Here is a 16,219-nt window from a genome sequence, read left to right as displayed (position 1 = left end):
GCGATGAGACCAAAGTTAATAGACTAGGCTCTGATGGGTGCAAATGGGTCAGGAAGACACTAGGGAAAAATGAACTAACGGATCGAGAATTTGAGGAACTGTCAAGTTCAGTGAAGGAATCATGATGATATAGGGTTGTTTCATAGCCAAAGGCATTGGATGCTTGACCTGGATTAATGGTGATCTCAATGCTGAGCTATATGTGTTACTTCGCACATTTGCGCACTACAGTATGTGTATGAAAAGGGCAACATAGTGTTCCAGCAGGACAATGACCCAAAGCATACATCAGGATTGGCAAAGAAATAATTCAATGACAATCACGTAGAGGTGCTGCATTGGCCTTCCCAGACCTCAGCCAAAAAAATATCTGAAAAAATTGGTGTATACATAACCAAGTGAGTCGACCAGTATGCACCAACATTGGGAACGTGTAGAAGAGACCTGGGATCAGAATTTGGTCAAGACATGCTAGAGTCTGATTGAGAGCATGCCCACAAGGATTCAGACAGTGTTGAAAATCAAAGGTGGATTTACAAAATACTAACAAAATACTAAAAAATGTAAATTAGATTTTCAGGAGCAGAACAGTAAAGCTGGTGTCACACATAACGACGACGACAACGACGTCGCTGCTACGTCACCATTTTCTGTGACGTTGCAGCGACGTCCCGTCGCTGTCGCTGTGTGTGACATCCAGCAACGACCTGGCCCCTGCTGTGAGGTCGCCGGTCGTTGCTGAATGTCCAGCTTCATTTTTTGGTCGTCACTCTCCCGCTGTGACACACACATCGCTGTGTGTGACAGCGAGAGAGCGACGAAATGAAGCGATCAGGAGCCGGCACTGGCAGCTGCGGTAAGCTGTAACCAGCGTAAACATCGGGTAACCAAGGGAAGACCTTTCCCTAGTTACCCGATGTTTACGCTGGTTACCGGCCTCCGCTCTTGCTGCCAGTGCCGGCTCCTGCACTGTGACATGTGGCTGCAGTATGCATCGGGTAATTAACCCGATGTATACTGTAGCAAGGAGAGCAAGGAGCCAGCGCTAAGCAGTGCGCACGGCTCCTTGCTCTCTGCACTGTGACATGTAGCTGCAGCACACATCGGGTTAATTAACCCGATGTGTACTGTACCTAGGAGAGCAAGGAGCCAGCGCTAAGCGCGGCTCCCTGCTCTCTGCACATGCAGCACAGCGACGTTATGATCGCTGCTTCTGCTGTGTTTGACAGCTAAGCAGCGATCATAACAGCGACTTACAAGGTCGCTGTTACGTCACCGAAAATGGTGACGTAACAGCGACGTCGTTGTCGCTGTCGCTTAGTGTGACACCAGCTTAACAAGTCAGTGACATGACAAGAGATAACCAAGATGATTGTTTATAAAATGAAGATTGTGTCATGCTCAAAGCTGTAGTGGATGGTGAGATATTTAGCCTGCAAGTGAAAAGTTACAGCACCCTAAGGCTATGTGCGTACTAGAGATGTGAAGTTTCTCGAGAAAATCTTCTCGAGAAACTTCTGGGAGTGAAAGATTTGCTGACCTCCGGAAAAAATCCGCGGCAAAACCGCATGCGGATTTGCCGCGAATTAGCCGCGGATTAGCCGCGGATTTACCGCGATTTTCCCGCGGGTGGTTCCCTGCGGATTTTTGCAGTCTGTACTGCAGAAATCCGCGGGGTACCTGCGGATTTAATGGACATGTTCATTTTCTCAAGAAAGTTTCTCGAGAAACTTTTCTCAAGAAATTTTCTTGAGAAAAATCCGCACCAGTGCGCACAGCTTTTTTTTTCTCTCATAGAATTTCATGGGAAATGTCTGCACAAAGATTGCAGACATTTCTCAAGAAATTTCCGCGGCAAATCCGCGGGTAAATCCGCGGGTATTTTGCTCTAGTGCGCACATAGCCTAAGTGTTATTACTGAAACTTTTGACCTTTCATCTCCTTGCAGTTCATGTAGGGGAAGGTCAATACAGCTGTGTTAAGCTGTGTTACATTTCAAACCTGCTTTCATAGCACTGTTACCTCTGCTGTACTGCTCCTTCCCCACTAGTGCCTGTCCTAAGATGAGACAAGGGAGTGCTCAACAAGCCTGATCTCTTTGCAGTTCAAGTTGCCTGGCCATAACAGACATAGAATGACAAGCAAAAGGGTAATAATGTTTTGAACTTTTCACTTTGAGGCTCCAAATCACACCATACACTACATCTTTGCTTTTGATACTACCATTTTATAGACAATCATCTTGAGAACTGTAAAAGAGAACTGGGATCAGATTTTGGTTGAGACTTTGTCCTGACTGTAATGTGCCAATATATTTGTGCCAAAGAAAAATAAAAAATCCAAAGTAAGGATTTCTCTGTTGGAGCTGGACTTTTCTTCATTTGCAGATTTGCTTTGGGCATAACAGCACCTTGTCCGGAGCTCCAGAGAATCCTAGAGACTGATTGATAACAGTGAGCTGAATTTCCTTTCTCATTCTAAAGCACTGTGCTTTAGCTATTGAGAAGGGGTTTGATAGTATACAACAACTGTAGGCTTGTGCTAAAGAAGATGATCTTGAGCATGTAGCTTATCGCATGTGAAGTGTGGCTTGTTTCTTCTGTTTCCTCCATGTGATGGCGATTCAGATTATGGTTGCTGTATATCAAAAGTGAAGACTGATCTGGTCCATTTTCCATGAAAAAGTGGACTTGTTATATGGTGTTTAGCTCTAAATTCACCGAGTGTCATGGTGGCATCTGACGCTGTTCACACTGCAGAATCTGACACTCCCCACTATGCCTCCTCTGGAGCTTCTGAGTAACACAGACAGGCTCAGGTGTTGATCAGCTGTGTTCTCATTAGTGATCGGGCTTGCAGTTGTTAATTTCTGCTAGCCTGCTGGGTATCTCTTGAATCACATGTTGTAAGAAACCTACCACAGTTACTCCCCGGTCCTTTTAAGATGGTGGAGCCTGTCTTCCCATGCTCACTAAAGCTTTTGCTAAACTGGTCCATGTGCTGTTGTATCCCAGTCCTGCTGGTGATTGTATTACTTTGTGCATGGAGTTGTTGTGCAGTTATCCCGTTGTCTTCTTGTTTCCTCCCTGCTCTTATTTTTCTCCTAAGCTCTTTTTGTCTTATACCTCTGTCTATGTGTGCCATGAGATAGAGATTTGGTTTCCCGTTTGTCTATTTCTGTTGGTGTTAGGACTCCTGCCCAGGGGTTTGAGGGAGGGTTATAGGAACAAGGCTGGTCAGGAGCAGACAAAGGAAGGTGACCCAGATATCCTCACCATCAGAAGTAACTCTGGGATTAGGGATAGTTACGGTCCCCCAGTCTGAGGGCCAGTTTAGGAACCACTGTCCGCTGCTCTCCATGAGTTACGGGACTAGATGACGGAGTAAGACAGCACAAAACATTTCACTCAATTCTAGTGAGAGCTGCTTTGGTGATGAAAGGGAGCTAAGCAGGTGGTTTTAATGTTATAAGTGATTGATGTGTATATAAAGAAACAAACGTAGTGAATTTTACATTATTTTATTTTTACTATAAAGATCAATTTTATCCTTATATCATATTTTTTTTTCATTTAGAACTGAACCCAAACAGGAAAAGACATTTTTGTTTAGTTACTGAGGATTTCTCAACACTCTGGGAATCCTGCCATCCAATCAAGAGGGCTTAGATATTTATAGTCAGAAGTCAATGTATGTGCATAGAGTATGTTGATTAAGGGCAGGTTTTCCATTTAAGAATATTGAAACAGCTGTCCATGCTTAGGCTCCAAATCAAAAGGGAAAAAGAAACTCCCCTTACACCGTAATGAGAGCTAGATAAACTCAAGATATTAAATAAGTAAACACCGTGATTTGAGAATTAGATAAAAAGTATTGTGTGTATGTACAGAGAAAGCTGGCAGTATACCTCTGTGCAGAGACCGGCTTCTGCATTAACTGCCAGTACTTTCAAAAAGGCAGAGAAGTGAAAACAACACAAAAGAAAATCTTCTCATGCAGCAAGTCATGCTGGGGATATGATCGCAAATATTACAGTATGTTCTTTCATTTTATTAAACTCTTCTATCATTTGTGTGAAGTCTAGTGATGAGCAAGCACTAAAATGCTTGAATGCTCGCTACTCAATTCGAGCTGGTCAGATGCTCGGACAAGCTGGACGTAAGTTATGAGCATTATGGAAACTCAATAACTGGTCAGTCCGGCTCTTCAACCGCATACAGCCAGCCATATACAAATCATTTCTGGTGTGAGGGATTGTGGGTTTTTTCCTTTTTTGGGGGGCCACACGACATCAGAGAATGTTGTTTTATCCCCTGGGAGAGCGATTCAGAGATTGTGAATGTCTCTCCTTGGGGTGCCTGCACACATCATGACAGATCATGCACTGAAGCAAGCCTGTGTGTTGCAGTCATTGTTTTGTCCCGGACGTGTACCGCCTGAGCAGCGGTCGAACCGCTCAGATCCAGGCGTCGCTACTCGTGCTTCGAGTTACTCCTGACCTGGGGACTCGGGGTCACTCCAAAACCTGATGGGGGGTTATTTACAGGGGAGTTAGGTAGTTTGTGATGCCACCCGTGGTATGCAGTAATAGGGAGAACCGCCGCTGCCGTTGGGAGTACCCTGGGTGATGGAGTGGGGCAACCAGATGACGTTACCCTCCATGGGTAGGGAAAGGCCCCGGGACCCTGAATGGTGGGATGGATTGCAGGGGGAGTGCAGACTTGTAGCAGGGGTTAATCAGGTACTCACTCAGAAGGAAAGCAGACGCTGACAACGTGGTAAACCAAGTCTCTGGGTGCCACTGCCCTCTTGGGGAGCTCATCCAGGTTCCGTTCACTGCAGCACTGCCTGATGGTCTGGTGCCTGCCTCCGTGCACAGAATTTGAAGTGTCCAAGTAGCGCGTAAGCTTGAAGCTGTCCGGGCCCCGCTCCCTACTCTGAGTAGTAGAGTAGTAGAGGAACTTGCTCTCAGGAGCTCCCGCTTGGGATTTCAGTGGGCTGCTTTGTTTGGAAAGCCCTATACCCCTCGTTGCGCTAGTGTGGCACCCTGGACAAGCCAGGGGCCACAGGTAACAACACACACACACCCCCACCCCCAGCAGTTCAACAGCAGACATCCCCAGTGAAACTTGATTCCTTTCCTCGGGCTCAGACAGACATACCAGGTGGGCGGAGTCAGGAGATGAAGACGCCCACCCAGGAGTTTAGCTGGCCTGAGGCAGGAAACAAGCGCAGACAAGTCTAGGAGAGGAAGAGAGAGGAGGTCTGCAGAGAGGCAGACGCAGACTGGGGCCTAGGTTGGAGCCTAGGGCCCTCGTGCCACAGAGAGTGAGGCAGACGGTAGTGGCTGTCTGCAAGGAGCCGGGCACACAGTTGGTGGAACCGCAGGTAGCCGGGGCTGGGCGGTGGCCCACCGGTACTGAATCGGGGAGCCAGCTGGAAACCGGAGCGCAGGAGGAGCGTACGGGAGGTGCAGGAAAGGACTTACATTACCAACCTGGGGTCAGGGGAAAACACCGCAGCCGCCTGTGGGACCCGTCCATCCAGCCGTTTGTTTCAGCAGAGACTCTGTGTGCATCATTGGGCTGAGTGAGTACCATCGTGCCGTGCGGCACAGCGCTGCCCCTGCGACCCTGCACCTCGCAGGGCCCTGTAGCCCACCTGCCATCCAGCCCTACCCCATCACCGGGCCCCGGGACAACCAACCCCCTACCCACAGAGGGGAGAACTAACATCAAAGCTGCTCCCTGTCACCGCTCCCGGGATCCCCGTACAGAGCAGCGGTGGTGTCACCAAAATCACCACAACTGTGGGTGGCGTCACGGACAATCTCCCTTACCCAATCCCCTTTTTACTGTGGAGCCTGGGATCACAGACCGGGTGACGCCACCGTGATACCCACAGAAGTGACCCCGTGGCCCGGATCTGAGTACCCCTTATCCACGGGCGACACACTAGTGCCCCCGATCTCTGAGCTTCGTGGGAACAGTCCATAAATGCCCTGTCCTCCACAGGTTAATTGCTGGGTTGCTTGAAGCCTCTCCCCGATCTAGGGTCCAGTACCCCGACGTGCTTTCGGCCCCATGCTGGCTATTGGACTGCGGTTGGCAACTGTCCTCCTCGACTAGCCAGGCACCCAGTCCCAATAGCCTGCGACCGGGTGTCCGACTCCTCTGGGTCCAGACCACCGTTTGCAACCCAATCTGCTTCTCCCCTGGGAGCTCCAATTCCTAGCTTCCTCGAGCTGCTCACAGCTCGAGGGCTACCACCGAACTGACTTATCACCTCCCACCTCCCTGCCTGACCCCTAGGTGGGCGGCCCTATTCCAGCTTAGCAGCCCACTGGGGTGCCTGACAGGGTGTGGTGCGAGGTGTGATTGGGATTTTGGATGCTGATGGAGGCAGTACTGCAAGTTGGGAACCCAGAACCATGCGGGGTTGAGTCCTGCACTGGGAGATAAAGAGTGTGCAGTACCCTGTAACAACCTGACTAGTCCAGGGGCGTCACAGTTTCATGAACTAAATATCCAAGCACCCGCGATACTCAGCCAAGCTCTGCAAGTCACCGAGTACGCTAATGCTCGATCAAGTAATGAGCACTGCCGAGTCCATTCACCCATCACTGGTGAAGTCATAAACTTAACCTAGATACAAAAATAGGCCACAATCACATTCTAGTGCTGTATGTGCTGTGCCTATGAAGGGGCCGTAAGAAGAATCAGGGAAGAGGAAAAAGGAAACCAAGGGAACGGAGGACAGGTGAGAAAAATATTTTTTTAATGTGTATATAGAATGGTATATAAGGGGAAATTACTACAGGATGGGGCATTACTAAAAGATGGGGACCAGGATGGGACATTACTACAAGAATGGACCTGGATGGGCACATTAATACTGGATGGGACATGACTACAAGGAGACCAGGATGGGCACATTACTACAGGATGGGCACAATACTACAGGGAGACTAGGATGGGCAGAATACTACAGGATAGGCACAATACTACAGGAGACAAGGATGGGCACAATACTATAGGATGAGCACAATACTACAACGAGACTAGGATGGGCACAATATTACAGGATGGGGGCATTACTACAAGGAGACCAGGATGGGCACAATACTACAGAATGGTGACATTACTACAAGCAGACCAGGATGGGCACAATACCAGAGGATGGGGACATTACTACAAGGAGACCAGAATGGGCACAATACTACAGGATGGGGACAAGGATGGGCACATTACTACAGGAAAGGGACCAGGATGGGTACAATACTACAATATGGGGACATTACTACAAGGAGACCACGATGGGCACATCACTACAGGATGGGGACAAGAATGGGGCACATTACTACAGTATGGGGACATTCTTACAGAGGACAAGGATAGACACATTACTACAAGAAAAGGACCAGGATATGACACATTACTACAAGAAGGGGACCAGGATAGCGTATATTACTACAAAAAGGGGACCAGGATAGGGCACATTACTACAAGAAGGGGAGCAGAATTGGGATATTACTACAGGACAGGGACAAGAATGGGGCACATTACTACAAGATGAGGACCCCATGGCAAAATTACCACAAAGTTACTATATGGTACCAATTGTAAAACAATATTACATACTAAAAGGAGATAAAATGTAAAAAAACAAATGAATGCTAAATAAAGCATGGAAACATTTTTTTACCATTAAAAATGCTTTCTTATATAGAAACTAAAATAAACAAAGAAGTGCATGTTATCGCCACATCCGTAACGATTCAAGATATAAAACCGTACCATAGCCCTTATGATGCATGCCATTTAAAGTTTGTATTTACAAATAAAAAAAAGTTAAACATTTTAAAAAAAAGTGATCCTATGGTGTATTGAAAAAAAATTATATGGTATTACTAAAAATGTCACTTTGTCTTGCAAAGAATGCGGCCCCCCAAATAATTTTTTTTCCATGCGCAGCCCATGTACCCAGCCGAGTTTGAGACCCCTGCTGTGCGGTGCCTATGTACAGCAATGTAGCATGCGGAGCAGCATAGCAGTTTTTCTGTCAAACATATTACCGTATCCTTGTGCATGAAATCAGAAGTATTTTGAGCCATAGGTCAGTCCATTATGGGTGTTTTCTATGGAATGATCTTTAACTGGCCTCTATATACAGGCTAATCGATTGGCTATTACTTGACTGTTTACACAAGGTGACAAACATTCTATGAGCATAGAAAGATCATTAATATGATTCTTCTGTGTATCAAGAAAGTCATATTATTGAAAGCATATCTCCAATTATCACGGGCAATGTGCTGCTGATATTGATGATTTTTAAGCCCTCTTAAAAATCATTGCACCTGACAAATGAGCATTGTGCTCATTCATCAGCTCTTTGCCGGCCTCTTTAAAAAGTCAGGGATAAGTGTTCTTTGGGTTATTAGGCTTGTTTAAATGGGCCATTACACTCATATGTTACCTATCAAGGTCATAGGTATTAGTCTCTAAGCTGCTTGGGTCCCTGAATGAAAAGGATTTTGGTATTACTCTTAAGGGCAAGGGCATTTTACACGCTTTGATATCGGTACCGATATTGCTAGCAGGCGTACCCGCCCCCCGTCTGTTGTGCGTCACGGGCATATCGCTGCCCGTGGCGCACATCGCTTACACCCGTCATACGGACTTACCTTCCCTGCGACATCGCTGTGGCCGGCATACCGTCTCCTTTCTAAGGGGGCGGTACATGCGGCATCTTAGTGATGTCACTCGGCAGCCGTCCAATAGAAGCGGAGGGGCGGAGAGGAGCGGGACGAACATCCCACCCACCTCCTTCTTTTCTCATTGCGGGCGGTCGCAGGTATGAGGTTGTTGCTCGTTCCTGCGGTGTCACACATAGCGATGTGCGCTGCCACAGGTACGACAAACAACCTCGCTACTGAATAGGCAACGATTTTTGTATTGAACGATGTCTCACATACCAACGATTTTTTCGCTAACGATGCCGGATGTGCGTCACAACACCGTGACCCCCACAATATATTGTTAGCGATATCGCAGCGTGTAAATGGCCCTTTAGGCTATGTGCGCGCGTTGTGTTTTTTCATGCGTTTCCGCAGCATTTTCAACTGCAGCGTTTTAATGCAAAAAGGCATGTGTTTTGATTTCCAGGCAAAGTCTATGGGAAATAGCGCTTTCTTTTGCGCACTATGCTGTTAAAAATGCAGCGTTTTAGTAGCAGAAAATTTGTCAAAATCTCTGCGTGTGAAGAAGTAACATGTCAATTGTTTTTGCCATTTTGTCAGCGTTTTGCTAACACTAGAGTCAATGAGAACTTTCAAAACACATCCTAAATCAAAATCCTAGCGTTTAACATGCTTTTTTGATGCAAAACGCCTACATTTTTGACAATATAGTGAGATCATGATGTGTCCCTTTTCACACACATATAGTCCGACTATTAAAAAATAGTAAAACAATAATTTAACGTTATTTTATACATAATTATTAGTTCACATTAATCTTTTTATTAAAATTAGCTATTTTGTTTATGATTTAAAGCATAATAGTTGTTATCATTTTTTTTCCTTCTTTTCATAGTGTTTGAATGTTTCAACTTTATTTAGTAGTGTATTTGTATTGAAAACGCATCTGACTTTAAGCAATGAAAAAGCATGTAAATCGCAGTCAAAACACGGTAAAAACGCAAGAAAAACACATGCGTATTTTTAGCGTTTTTGTGGTCAAAAGCAAATTTGACAATGACAAATTCTGCTGGAGGATGCGTTCATTTCTGCAAGGTACTGGACGCAACGTGCGCACATGGCCTTACACATCAAGGGATTCACGTAATATTCAGAATAGTACATAACACTGTAGTATAAAGTTGCCTGTGAATGTTGGGTAAATCCCTGCCAGAAAAAAAGTTAAAAGTGACCTTGCAACTAATCAAAAAATACTACTAACATTTTAACTCTTTGGAGTGGATATGGCATTTGGAATGGACTAAGCAGTTGAGCCTGCTCCATATACTAAGAGAAACCAAGGAAAAAAATTGTGAAAACATACCCTGCTGTAACTAAATAAAAGCATAGTGCATATAAACATAGGGTACTTAGTAAACACTGTTTTTGATCAAAAAAAGCATAAAGCTATCCCACCAAACGTCAAGGTGTACCCAGTTGGGATAGTACCTACACTCTCTAATATTAAAACCTTACCATGGGTCTAAAATAGGCCTCAATGTGGCTAAGGGCTGAGAGCGACCGGGTCCCAACAGGACACACACAGTCAGGGGGATTCACAGAATGAAATGTCCAGCTCGCTGAGAAGGGGGCCACTCCCTGTTTGTACTGAATACAAAAAAACTACATAAAAACAAAAAAGTGAGCCGGAGTATGAGATGGTATACATGGAACTTGTGAGACCATGTTCACACTGGCCATGAGACTAAGAGAAACCAAGGAAAAAAATTGTGAAAACATACCCTGCTGTAACAAAAAAAACAGTGTTTACTAAGTACCCTATGTTTATATGCACTATGCTTTTATTTAGTTACAGCAGGGTATGTTTTCACAATTTTTTTTTCCTTGGTTTCTCTTAGTCTCATGGCCAGTGTGAACATGGTCTCACAAGTTCCATGTATACCATCTCATACTCCGGCTCACTTTTTTGTTTTTATGTAGTTTTTTTGTATTCAGTACAAACAGGGAGTGGCCCCCTTCTCAGCGAGCTGGACATTTCATTCTGTGAATCCCCCTGACTGTGTGTGTCCTGTTGGGACCCGGTCGCTCTCAGCCCTTAGCCACATTGAGGCCTATTTTAGACCCATGGTAAGGTTTTAATATTAGAGAGTGTAGGTACTATCCCAACTGGGTACACCTTGACGTTTGGTGGGATAGCTTTATGCTTTTTTTGATCAAAAACAGTGTTTACTAAGTACCCTATGTTTATATGCACTATGCTTTTATTTAGTTACAGCAGGGTATGTTTTCACAATCTGCTCCATATACTGTGGTTAGTGGAGCTAGCTCTGATCACAGCAGTTGAACTCGTAAGATACTGTTTTAGGCTTCTGCCACACTCACGTGAAATTCACGCACGTGCCGAGAGACACGTATTTTCCCTGCGTGTTGCGTGCAGGTAAGTACGTGTCTCTGGTACGTGCGTGACACGTGTGTTCTACGTGTGCTATCCGCGATAGCACACGTAGAACCGGTAATTATTATACTCACCTGGTCCTTCCTGATGTCCGCGCTGCTGTCCGTGGTGCTGATCCTCGGTCTCCAGCCCTCCCGTCTCCCCGCTGCTGCTGCTGCCAGGCAGTGAAGTGAATATTCAATGAGAATAATGAGCGGCGGTCGGCAGCAAGAGGCAGCAGTGGCAGAGACAGGAGGGCTGGAGAAGGTGAGTTAATGTTTTGTTTTTTTTTTCACTGACGTGTGTTTTCTCCGGCGCGTGTCACACGGGACCGCATCCACACTACACCCGTGTGATACGGGTGCGGGCCGTGTGACACCCGTGCTGCCGGTGAAAAAACGGACATGTCAGCGCTTTGAAAAACGCACACACGTACAAACGCACACGGACACACGTTCCGTGTGGTTTTACGTGTGTGTGCCTGCTACCATAGGGTAGCATTGCTGTACGTGTCTCCGTGCCGCCGGTACGTGTAAAAAATGCCAAACACGTGCCGGAGGCACGGATGTGTGGCGCTAGCCTTAAATTGTGACAGCAACAATTAAGTGATTGGTTATGGTTCGGTTCCATCCCAAGGGCCCCACTGCAATGCAATTGGAGGCAAATGGAATCAAGAGAGTCTGAGTGCAGTATGATCCTCCGGGAAATACCTTGAAACATGGTATGTATAACTATCTTGCTCTTACTACCATTTAACTTCCATTTACGGCCCCCAAACGCTTACTACGGCCATTTTAAAAGCCCGATCTTCTTGTACCCATTGACTTGTATGGGGTTCATTTTCCACATCCGGTACACATTTGTTTTACAGTACTACGCATACCCAAAACATTAGAGGTGTTCAGAGACACCTCTAATAAAATAACAAACCATTACAAGTAAAAAAAAAAAATGGATGCAAAAATAAAGCCAAAGTGTTGTTGCATCTTTTGCAATGCATACTTTTTTTTAAAAAATACTGGATCTATTAGGAGCACATGACAACTAGACATGTGAATAGGGACTTATTTCACACTACCAGGGTGAGTCGTGATACAATTTAAGTGCTTTACCAAGTTAAAATAAACATACGTTTATCTACAATCTGGCCATATTAGTTTCTGAGTAAGAAAATCTAGCTTTGTTTACTAGTAAATTAGCATTTACTGTAGTTATGCATCAGCCCATTCAAAAAAAAATAGCCTTTAAGTCTTACGCAAACAGTTTTCAACCTACTTTGGTTGTTTGTGTTTCGATGTGATTGTTTGAATGATTTATGCACTTTTTGATAAGGTGCTTGTTCAGTATGGTGGAAAGAGCCAATCCCCAAAACTGAACACAATTACTAAGTTTACACAGCATTTACTAAGCTAAAATTATTCACAGGGAGAGAGATTATTTATTCATGACTGGGTTATTTTCATTTCTGCAGAAGACAGTAAAGATGTACTTAGTATATTGATGTTTTCATTGAGTTGTTCATACGGAACAAATAGAAAAGTCACAGTGATCTTTTAATAACTATAGTACCTACAAATGTTTGTATATTCACAGAATGGGAAAGGTTGTGTGACCTAATCTTAGCATAATCCTTCAATTAAGAGGAGTATATTTCTAAAGAAATTACATTTGCACAATTAATGATAGTAACAAATGAATTTTTATGTAGACAGACAAGTAGGTATCAGCGGACCCGTGGATGCTCGGATTCATTGGGATCGGATGGACTTTAGTTAAAATTTCAGGTTGGTCCGCATATTTGACCAAAATTTGACCCTAAAGCCTGCTTTACACCTTTCAATTTCGCATACGATATTTTGACCGTGCCGCACAATCGATTAAAAACTGTCACACATACTTACCTGTCCATACGACCTCGCTGTGGGCAGCGAACATCCACTTCCTGGAGTGGGAGGGACGTTCGGCGTCACAGCGACGTCACGCGGCAGCCGGCCAATAGAAGCAAAGGGGCGGAGATGAGTGGGACGTAAACATCCCGCCCACCTCCTTCCTTCCGCATTGTCAGCGGGAGCCGCGGAAGGAGGTAAGCTGTCGTTTAATTTTCCCCGGCGTGTCACACACTGCGATGTGTGCTGCCTCAGGAACATTGCACAACCGCACGTTCAATGTTTGAGAAATGAACGACGTGCATGCGATGAATGGATTTTCATTCAATCGCAATTGCACGGAGGTTTTACACGCTACAATCATACTTACGATGCCGGATGTGCGTCACTTACGACGTCACCCCGCCGACACATCGTAAGATATATTGTAGCGTGTAAAGCGCCCTTGAATCACAAACTCCATAGAAGTCAAAGGGGAACCGAATAACTGTGCTGTAAAATGGCTGTAAAATGGTCGTAGTAAAGACCCAAGGAATGGTCCAATGGCTGTGAAGGTAAAAAGATCCTTTCAGTCTTTAAGAGCATGGAGGATGTTCCCAAAGACTTGAGAGAAGCCTGTTCCAGTGAGACGGTGCACAAAATTTTTTAAAAAGCTGTAGCAGTGTGTAAAATGCATTTTGCCCCATAGGCTAATCGACTGGTTGTATTGTCTGCAAGTGAAGCCACAGAGAAGCAGCTGGCTATTCAAAGTGACATGCACCTATAATGTTTGCTCATGAAGCAGATGATCAAGTTAGGGAATGAAAAAGCCATTAAACATTTAGACTATGTCCGCACTTTGCTTTTTTACCTGCTTTTTCGCTGCTTTTTCAACTGCAGCGTTTTAATGCCAAAATGCATGTGTGGCGCCCCTGACCTGGTCAGGCACCACTGAGTACTGCACCCATGCTGGGGACAGTACAAAACAGGTAATCCAGAAGGCTGACCGAGGTGTGACTACACAGGCGCATAGTGATCAGGTCTCACACATTTACCTTTGAGAGGACCCCTGGGGATCCCAGGAGGGGGCGAAGCCTCCATCTCCACTCGAGGGGTGTGGTAGAGAGCCTGGTTGCTAGGTGACGTAGGCAAGAACAGGAGAGGAGGGAAGAGTGAGCCGAGGACAGTTGAGTGGTGAAGTTCAGGGAGGGCAGAAGCAGACCCTGTAGCTCCACACGATTCTGACAACGTACGCGCAGTGACTACCGACGGGGGAGAACGGTCACCTGGGAGTGCTGCCCGAAATCCACACACGGCTAAAGAGAGAGCAACGGAGTGGAAAGTAAGGAGACTGTCAGGGAGATACCAGGCCCAAACGGGTAACAGGTCCCAGTGCAGGGATAGATCTACCTTTCCTTTGCCAAACCTGCATGAGGGGGCACTTTACACCCCCAAGACAACACCACAGAGTCCGCAGCCACGTAGCCAAAGTTAGGGCCCATAGCTCACAGGAGGCAAGCAGCCGGAGTGACCTGGTCCAGGCTACAAGCAAACGGGCCAAAAGAAGGGGAGAGAGGCACCAGCAACTTCCCTGGGCGACCCCAGCAGGGCTTTAAGCAGGGGTTACCCCAAAACACAACGGGCTAAGGAAGGCGAGTTGGTAGTCACCCTCATCAGTCAGCCTGAAGGACACCTGGTTCCAGCCTGGTTCATCCCAGCTACGCCCGGGTTACTCACCCTGCCACCATCAGTGAGTAAAACCCCTGAAAGACATCCTGCTTGTGCGTGTGAGTTATTCTGCGACTTGTAGTTCCACACACCTACACGGGACCCTGGGGCATGCCTCACTCTCAGGAGGCTATTACAACTGACTGCACCTACCATCAGCCCCAGGCACCCCTAACCTGCAGTGGCGGTCTCCACTGGCCGCAATTCTGAGAGTGGCGTCACGACAATCAAAATAGAGGATTTCCTACCTGTGACAAGATCCAGCCGCGTGGAGTCCCTGAAGGTAATGCACCGCTGCACCGACACCGAGCCTCGGGGCCCCACACATCTGGCGTCACGAACATGATAAGGACTGGACCTGTTCAGACAGGTGACCATGTGCCTGGGCGGTCCGCTTGGAAAATTGGAAGCGCCGCCATATTGCCACCATGAAAAGCGCGCTGAAAAACAACAGCAGCCCGCGCTGGGAGAAGTTACCGCCCACGAAGAGGTGTGGCTACCCAGAGATCCCCTGGAGGGTCCTGGCCTCGCAAGTGATGAGAGCAGAGGCGTTCAGAGACGTCGGGACAGAAAGAGAGCCAGAAGCCTGCTACTAGAAGAAGGAGACGCAGAGGAAATGGCGTCTGAACGCAGAGACCCAGAGCCAGGCTCCGCTGCCTGGTGGTATCGGGAACTTGCCCAGTTTTGCGACCAACTGGAGGCCAGGGTCGTATGGCAGATCAGCGAGGGACGCACGGAGCTTCTGGAGATGGCTGCAGCGGTTCAGGCCTATGAGAGGGGAACCGCACGACGAGTGCCAGACCGAGCGGCGACGACTCAGACCCCGATGATGTTACCGATGGGTGAGTCCTGTGTTGCCCCTGTCAGCGCGAGTGCCCCGACCCCTGCTGCCATGCCCGCGGTCCCTGGGGAGATGCCCGGCGCGGCGACGCTGAATCAGGCCGCAGCCACGCCAGGTGCGGCCCGCCGAGCCCAGGCCGCCGCAACGATGCCCAGCCCGGCCCGCAAAGATCCGGCTGCCACCGCGACCCTCCTCCACGCCGCAGGTGTGACGCTGACCCAGGCCGCCGCCATGCTAGGCCCGGCCCGCCAAGACCCCACCGCAGCAGCGACGCTCGTCCGCGCGGCAAGTGAGGTGCTGAATCAGGCCGCAGAAGCGCCCAGCCCGGCCTGCACAGATCCCATCGCAGCTGCGACGCCAATCCAGGCTGCAGAAGCGCCCAGCCCGGCCCGCACAGATCCCATCGCAGCTGCGACGCCAATCCAGGCCGCCGCAGCGATGCCCTGCTCGGCCCGCCAAGACCAGGCCGCTGCCACGCCAGGCTCGGCCCGCCAAGACCAGGCCGCTGCCACGCCAGGCTCGGCCCGCCAAGACCAGGCCGCTGCCACGCCAGGCTCGGCCCGCCAAGACCAGGCCGCTGCCACGCCAGGCTCGGCCCGCCAAGACCAGGCCGCTGCCACGCCAGGCTCGGCCCGCCAAGACCAGGCCGC

The sequence above is a fragment of the Anomaloglossus baeobatrachus genome, chromosome 3, assembly GCF_048569485.1.
Source record: "Anomaloglossus baeobatrachus isolate aAnoBae1 chromosome 3, aAnoBae1.hap1, whole genome shotgun sequence".
Lineage (NCBI taxonomy): Eukaryota > Metazoa > Chordata > Amphibia > Anura > Aromobatidae > Anomaloglossus > Anomaloglossus baeobatrachus.
Note: the sequence above shows the minus strand (reverse complement) of the source record.